The sequence below is a fragment of the Hesperophylax consimilis genome, chromosome 18 (assembly GCF_061612785.1).
Source record: "Hesperophylax consimilis isolate HC1 chromosome 18, BYU_Hcon_1.0, whole genome shotgun sequence".
NCBI classification, from domain to species: domain Eukaryota; kingdom Metazoa; phylum Arthropoda; class Insecta; order Trichoptera; family Limnephilidae; genus Hesperophylax; species Hesperophylax consimilis.
In genome coordinates this window covers 8,705,329-8,714,284 of record NC_142853.1, presented here as the reverse complement: position 1 = coordinate 8,714,284, position 8,956 = coordinate 8,705,329, and positions in this window count along the sequence as shown.

Genomic DNA, 8,956 nt, shown 5'->3' with positions numbered 1-8,956 from the left:
TGCAAGCGGCGTTTCGCGCCATTTGCGATTGCTTCGTTTCTTTCCCATAAGTTGAGGTTTAGTTCGGCAGTTCGGTAGTTCGGCTCGCGGATAACATGACTATGATGCGAACATCTGCCATGCTAGAACGTGTCGCTAATTTAATTAAAATATATTATGTTGACCATTTTTGAAATAACACAACGACGAACATTACTGTTGAACTACTCGGCTACGGACAAGATATAAAAAAAAATCAGTAGTACAAAATACAATGGTAATGCTTAAATTTAGTTGCTAAATATTATGATGACAGGGACCTGGTTAAAATTTTGTTACTAAATATTATGATGACTGGGACCCGGATAAAAATTGGTTACTAAATATGTTGACCTGTAAACCCTTTCCCAGAATGTGTCGCAATGCACATGTGCCACAAGCGCTGCCAGGCTAGGGTGATTCAGGTTCGAGCTTAGGCCCGGCGGAGCCAGGGTCTGTTGCGGGTGCTGCTGCGAGAGGTGAGGGTGGGGGGAAGGGAGAGCACATAGCAGCTCCTGCATATCTCGCTCCAGCGGCAGTTCACTGACAGGAGCATCTGGAATGAAACAATAAATGACTGTTGATCACCTCCCGTAGAAACATATTCTCACTATCACCCTGGAAAGATCAGCATTCAATCCAAGCATTGCGTTATAGGGAAGGTAAATTAATTTAATCAGAGTAGTTGCTACTTACTGCTCCAGTTGTCAGCAATAACGGCGATGCACAAGTGTGACAAACGCGCGACGTGTTTGACGTCCCATTGCAAATCATCGCATCGGGGGCGGAGATCAGCTCCTACTATATCCTCATGGCCATCATTCTCATGATATACAGCGAGAATATTGGCGTCTACGGTCGGGGGCAACTTCATATTGTACAGGGGGCTGACAGTTTACTAAAAAATACCAATATATATATAATATGTATCTTCCACACGTTGTCACTGATCACTCAGCCGAGAAACCGAACAAATGTCTGTCTGTAAATTTCTTTGTGCGTCCCTTTCCGTTTCAATATGGTGGCCATTTTAATGGTTCAGTAAAGATTATTTCTTCAAATGTGAAATCATCGTGATTGTTTGGATTTTCTTCACGTTTTTTATGGGAGGTACTCGTACCTATCTGATTGAAGAAAGTTTGAAAAAGTAATTCTCATTGAGATAGTGACTTTTTTTAACTGATGTTTTTGGGAAAATTATTTAAGGCGATGCACTACGTCGTGTAATATTTTAAATTGAGCCGCTATCAATAACAACCCTTACGTAGATGGCGATAAGGTTTAAATTCCCGCTTAACACCATCCGCCTGTTTTGATTTATGCAAGAAAAAAACATGGCCAAAAAGTGCCTTTTATTTTATTTTGTGGATGTTCAGGCATCAATACTTTTTTTCGATCATTTTATAAATAACTTAATTTGCTACATTATACAATAAAATCATAACCGAAAATGGGTTCGTAAGTAGGATATTTTGAACTTTAAAGTAGTTTTCATAGGCCTTATACATTATTTTTTTCTGGGCTTATAAAAAGACTTATCTAAAAAAAAAACGATTTTTTGAAAGGCGAAGATGTATTCTACTCGCAGTATTTAATTAAAGCATCTGAAACATTTATAGGCGACCAAATTTTCAAACCAAAAACACATGATTTTGCATTACTACGTATGGCATCGCCTTAATTCGTTTTCTGAAATCTTTAAAAAAGTTACCTAAATATACGGTTCATAATTAATTCTTGTGATTTCAAAGGATATTTTGGTTTTGATTTTATTAAATACTACTGTTAAATACTAACTATTAGTTCTACTGTTTTAACTAACTACTAGCACTGATATGCCACACTGTAGAGATAAACCGATAGGAGAGTTTTGTGGTCATGTCCATCTGCCCGAAGTAAGCTCAGTTTGTCCTTAGTTCTCGTGAAATTGATCGACTCTCTGGGCTTAGGAATCGGAAGGTCATCTGAAGTACGGGAGAATTGTGCTAACTTTAGAAGCATGGATACGCCCATACGATGAACTTTAAATATTTAAATGTTTACATACCTACTTACCTTAAGAGATATTTACGTTCGTAAAGTTGCTAACGTATCCTGATAACTCAATCCGACTCGTAACATTCCGAGTAGGTACACTAAAGATACTCGAAGAATTTAAATGGAATTTGCTTCCAGTTAAAAGTATTCGGCTTAATTAATTAATGCCCTCAAAGTTGATTTAATAAAAATATACAGATACGTAATGTTTGCAAAATAACAAAACAAACGAGGTCGTCATAGTAAGACTTGATGTTTGATCGATTAAAACATAGACATCGAAATTAATAGACGAGCCAATCAGGAAAAGGGGAACAAGCCAACGAGACGGCGTGACTGTCCCACTTTCAGTGATTTGTCAATGAATCTGACAGTATACAGGTAACTCGCTTTGTAATATCACCATTCAGTTCTCAAAAATAAAATGACTACGTAAAAAACTTTCAAAATCTCAAATTGGGTAAACAAAAATTTTGTTAGACACTTTTACAAATGCGTTATAATTTAGCCACCTGACTCAATTTTAACGTCGCTATGCCAGATGATTTCTTTAAGGCGATGCCATACGTAGTAATGCAAAATCATGTGTTTTTGGTTTGAAAATTTGGTCGCCTAGAAATGTTTCAGGTGCTTTAATTAAATACTGCGAGTAGAATGGGACACTCATGTTAGGGACATCTATTCAGTTTCTGGTATCCTTCCAATTACAATCCTTCCTAAATATGAAATCACAAGCACCATCCTACAAATTACCCAAAAATCAACTCACACCAACATCAAGCCACTTTACAATCAAGACATCCACAACCACAATACTCGAAATAACAATAAAATCCGCATTCCTCAAACACACACTACAAAATATGGGTTAAAATCACTGAACTATATTGCCTATACACTATATTATTCGCTTCCAGATATCGTCACCTTAAAGCAATAGTGGGATATCTTGAAAAATGCTGTTCTGAGATAATAGGACTTTTAGGTTTGCGTGAGCTCTAGCAGCATCAAATTAACTAATCTTGCAGATTAATGATATGGTATAAGAGAGGTTAATTATTTAACATCAACACAAAATTGTAATAATAGAAAAATAATTAATTTTTTCATACTAATTTTGACAAAGTATACGTAAATCTGGAAATATCTCACTGTTGCGTGGAGTGTTTGGTAATCATCTCAAATTATCTCAGTGTAGCATTGTAATAATATTACGAGTTTAGATGGATAAATGAATTAATAATTGTTCCTCGCGAGATTTTTTCAATGTGGACGACTGTTTCAGGCTAATAATTGCTTAAAATAATTAATAATTCTTATTTCTGCATGTTTTTCCATGATGTTTATAATCATAAATACATTTTAAACAGTACACACCCACTCACTCCTATAGTTTGTCAACACGACAATTGACGATAGTAAGGTGGTATAAAAATGAAAAAAAAAAATATTTGTGCTTATAAATTTATTTATGAGAAGCGTGATATAATGTATGTAACAAAAATAACAGAAAAACCTTAAGAATAAAAGTATGTAACAAAATTAACAGAAAAACCTTAAGAATAAAAGTATGTAACAAAATTAACAGAAAACCAAGAATAAAAAGTAGGTATGTATCAAAAATAACAGAAAACCTTTAGAATAAAAAGTATGTAATTTTTTTTACAGAAAACTTTAAGAACAAAAAAATATAACAAATATGTGTTGATTCCCTGGAAACCTACAATGAACCTTCATCGTTATTTTCTTCTTGTACATCGCAGTCTGTATTTGCAGTATTAATTAATTCAAAACAAATTATGAGGTTTTTTTGGTATAACACCACTTTGGCAAACAAATAAGAAATCACGATTTTTATTCGGTGGAATTGTAGGTGGAACTGTATAAGCTGGTCCTAGAATTATACTATTCTCATTCCGAACATTCTTTAGTCGCTCTCTCACATTAATACTCTGATTAAATGGATCCTCGGTGTAGGTGCTTTTGTATTTGATAACTGACGGTTCGTCTTTAGTGATCTGTAAAATCTTAACTTTATTCCAAATACATTTATTTTTGTCCATAAACATCCAGAATTTTTCCAGTCTTCTCACATACCTTCTTCCAGTCAATGAAGTGCGTTGTTTCCATTTCTGTTAACTTATAACGAGGTTCATTCTTCTTGGAACACTTTATGATCATCGCTAACTCCGTTGGAATAAATATTAGGCCTTCTTTTAAAACCCTGACCTTTTCTCTGTCTATGCAATAATGAATGGAGTCTCCTTTGTTCTCTGAGTGCCCAACAATTAGGTATATATGGGTAATGATTTGAATATCAAGTGTTCATAGTGCATGCATGTACATAGAAAATAAATAAAATTGTTTTTATTCTGTGCCACACAGTTATCAGAATAAAAGTTCACTTCCCGTTTCCCTTGTCAAAGGTCTTTTAAAAATGTGTACACGCAGGTAGACATTTCAATTGCGCATCTTTCAGCTACACCCTCATGCCGCATGTAACAATGGCCCTGTCGTGTTTGATATTGTAAATACAGAAGTTATAACGTTTAAATTGCTCTTATAAAAATAGATATATTGCCATTTGGCAACGACATAACAGCTTGAAAGTCATAAATGGCAACTACAGTATCATCAGTATGGTCTTGGTAATGTTTTTATCTTTTTCTTGTCGAGATAGCTTTACATTCTGAATGTGTTCAGAATATTATTATTTTTTTCTAATATCTCATTTGCAGTACTATAGTTGTATTATACACAAAATGCGCAAAGGTTCTTTTTTGGTTTAAAAAAATATATATTGAATTTGGTATTGAATATTTCCTGTATGTAGAGTGTGTAACATAGAGATTACCTACCGAGACACACTTCTATTTGTTCAAATTGTACATCTTTTGGATATTTGGAGATCCGAGCTGATCCTGCACGACAATAGTGCGATTCCACACTACTAAAGCTGTTGATGTGATTCATAACACCATCAACTAAATCATCCTTTTGCAGGAAGCTGTCTGTTTTCTTTTTTAATGCAGTGCTTATGGTATTATTGCTTATATCTAAGGTTGCCATAAAAAAATCTTACACATACGTATGTTATGTCCATCTCTCTCAAAATAATAACCACTATTAGCTAGCATTCATGGAATCATAAATATTAAAATATTTTAATCGATCAACTTCCAAAACAGATTCAGAACATTTGTATTTACAATTAGTACACAGTACAGGCTTAATTTGTTTTGCTCTGCGTATCTTTCCTGACTTTGCTACATACTCCTGACCAGTATTCACCTTCAGTTTCTTTATGTTTCTCTTCCAAGATCACCCAACTTGTTGAAAACTATAGAGCTACAGTGAGACAATAAATTTATTTCAGTATTTTAAACGACCTTTTGAAAGCAACAGTGGGACAACATCAATATCTCAGTGTTGCTCTGAGTGACCGAACATTTCAATACTGAGATTTTACTTGTAACACTGGCAATTTTTTTTTTACAAAATATCCCAGTAATGCATCATGTAGAGCTCAAAATTTTACATCGAACTGCATACTTATCTCAAAAGTGTATTTTTCGAAGATATCCCACTATTGCTTTAAGGTGACGATATGTACAAATACATCCACCACAATAAAAAATTGCAAAGCAATGCTTTAAAAGAATATTTTTTAACTACATTTAAAAATGAAAATATGTAACTGTGTTGTCATTTCTTGTTGTATCTTATCCATGTTTTTTTTTTCTTTCTGTACTTGTTTTCTATTGTTGTTTGTTCTACTTAACGTGTCATTATTTTAATTTTTAATTTTTATGCTGTATTGAATGTGAAACTTATATTTGATATCAAAATACCGTTGTAAAATTGTTCCTACTACCTCCTACATATGAATTGTAAGTTCCTCCTGTCCTAAAATGAGTTCTGTTACTCATCGGGATTGCTCTAGCAAGAAATAAACACAATAAAAAATAAAAATAAAAAAAATAAAAGAATAAATCTTGGCCTTTGAAATAATCGGGTATTTTTTAGATAAGTCTTTTTATAAGCCCTGAAAAAAATAGTGTATAAGCCTATGAAAACTGCTTTAAAGTTCAAAATCTCCTACTTACGAACCCATTTTCGGTTGTGATTTTATTGTATAATGTGGCAAATCAAGTAATTTATAAAATGATCGGAAAAAAATTAAATATTTATGCCTGAACATCCACAAAATAAAATAAAAGGCACTTTTTGGCCATGTTTTTTTCTCGCATAAATCAAAACAGGCGGATGGTGTTAAGCGGGAATTTAAACCTTATCGCCATCTACGTAAGGGTTATTATTGATAGCGGCTCAATTTAAAATATTACACGAAGTAGTGCATCGCATTAAGAACGAATATTCAGATCCTGCGCAGAAAAGTCCCAATGGACAGCGCAGCAAGCCTTTGCCTTACTTTAGCGAACTTTACTTTTCTGCACATGGTCTGATTATTTCAATGTCCGCTTTTCGGTGGCAATGTACGACTGATTTCATAGTTTATTCATTATAGATCCCTCTTGGTGATAAAAATATGATCACGTGGACGTTGTTTGCCTCCAGCTGGTCGAAATGATACGCAAATTTTATGTTACGGCAAGTCTATTCATTTTGATTGTCTATGGATTAAAAAATGGTGACCTAAGTGCATTATCACTGTCATACATTAATTTAATATACGACTGACAGAAGGTCTAGACCCGAGGTTCCCAAAGTGGTCTATATAGACCCCCAGGGGTCGATATCGGCTTGCTGGGGGTCTATGTCAGCGAGAAAAAAATTTGGGGGTCCACGAGATTCAAATGGGGGTACATACGAGCGGACCCCCATTTATCTCAAGTCAACATTTAGGAGTTCCGTAAATGACACAATACACCTAACACAAATATAATAGACTGAGAAATTACTTATTTGATATTTGTATTTTAATATTTCGTAAAATTGTTAATTGAGGTATATAAATAGAGTCTACGTTCCTTTTCTCGTCAGAATTAATATATTCAAGCAAAACATTGCACATTGGAAGCTGCGAATTTTCCTAGTTCCCCAACTTGTTTTTGAAAAATATCCAGGGTAATAATGACAAAACTAAGTTTGAGGACATTTTGACAATGGAAATGGAACATTGAAGAATCTGATATCATGTGACAAGAAGAACTGACCGGAATAAGCACTGACAAAGAACCAGTTCTGTAGGGCCAGCTACAGAAAGAAATTCCCGTTGCTTATCCTGCTTCATTTTCATTTGGTGTAATACTTCACAAGGGCGCCCCTGTCTGCACAGTGTAAAGACAGAGAAACTATACCGCCACCCGGTTGTTGGACAGGCAAGGGAAGGGAATCTTTTTACGAAAAAAATAAATGATTATCACATGGGACGTTAATAGTTTTAGGAAAATTCAATATTCAGCAGGCGGCACAGACATAGGAATTAATAGACGAGAAGATAATGGCGAGGGGTAAAATCAACTGTTGAAGAACGAAGGGGGTTAAGCTGACTGTGATTCGTCAATAAATCAATCTGACAGTAAATAGGCATCTCGCATTATAATATCACCATTTACTTCTTAAAAGTAAAATCTGCTTTTGAATGAATAGACATTTTTACATGGGAGCGCAAATTACTCGCCACGTTATGAACTAATTTGCGAAGTCCAAATTCGGCAAAGTAAATTTCTTCTGTTTGCAGAGTCGTAGTTAGTTTCAGAGTATTTAGTTAAGACACTTTTACAAATGTTTCATAATTTACTTACCCCAGTAAACAACGATGAGCACACTTGAGAATCGCTACATTGTGATGTGATAGTATATGTTTCTAAAACTGATCCATATAATACGGTGTGAATAAGCTTAAAATAAAGTAAAATAATGCTTACTTATGGAATGTAATACGACAATTGGGTTTATTCTCTTTTTCACGTCTATTTTTACAAGTTTTCATATCGCAAGTCAACATTTTGCCGTGTTATTTCGTAAAATGAACCGATGATGCCTCGACCATAGTTCGCACAAGAATGATGACGTCACGTTTTCAAATTTCACTTGAGGCCATACGCGAGCCCAGCCGGCTCCAATGAAACCGGTATGGGGAGTGGGGATAATACGCTTTTAATCACTTAGGGCAGGTCTACTAATATTCATATGTCTATGGCAGGCGGGGTCTACGGAGAAAAAAAAATTTTGGCAAGTGGTCTACGGGGCAAAAATGTATGGTAACCTCTGTTCTAGACTCTAGATTATGGGTTGAATAATAATATGATTCACTATTCTACACGCCTAATTATAAAACATATGCTGCAGCTAATTCGCCAATCAACCATGTTCTTCATGCCTTAATAATAATATTTGTCTAATTTATAAAGCGCCGTTTTCATGAAAAATCGCCCCAATTCAATACTATTTGCCTAAACTCTTAACATCGACATTTTTCCAGACTCACCGTCCACATTTAAAATGACAATTAAATTAAATTACAAATAAGAGCATGAAAACCATATAATATTCTTGTTGAAGGAATACAAATAAAATTTTCTTTCAAATAATACATAAATTAAATAATAAAAGCAAATTAACTTATTTTCTTTTATTTTACAATTTAAACCTGCTAAACTGCTTTTGCAGTTTGTCAGCAGGTATGTACAGACAACACTTCATACAATGACTCGGTTAAGTTAATATAACAGAATAGAAAAAACAAAAATATAGTTGCAGTATAAGCGTTATAGGTATATCAGACAAGTACAATTGAAGCAGTCACATCGAAAGAATATCCATATTTAGCACACATAGGTAGGTACAATTTAGTATATATTTTTAAGTTCCATTGCGAATTCCAATTAGCTATACAAGGGCCTCAGTAGGGCATCACTGGCATCAGTATATATCA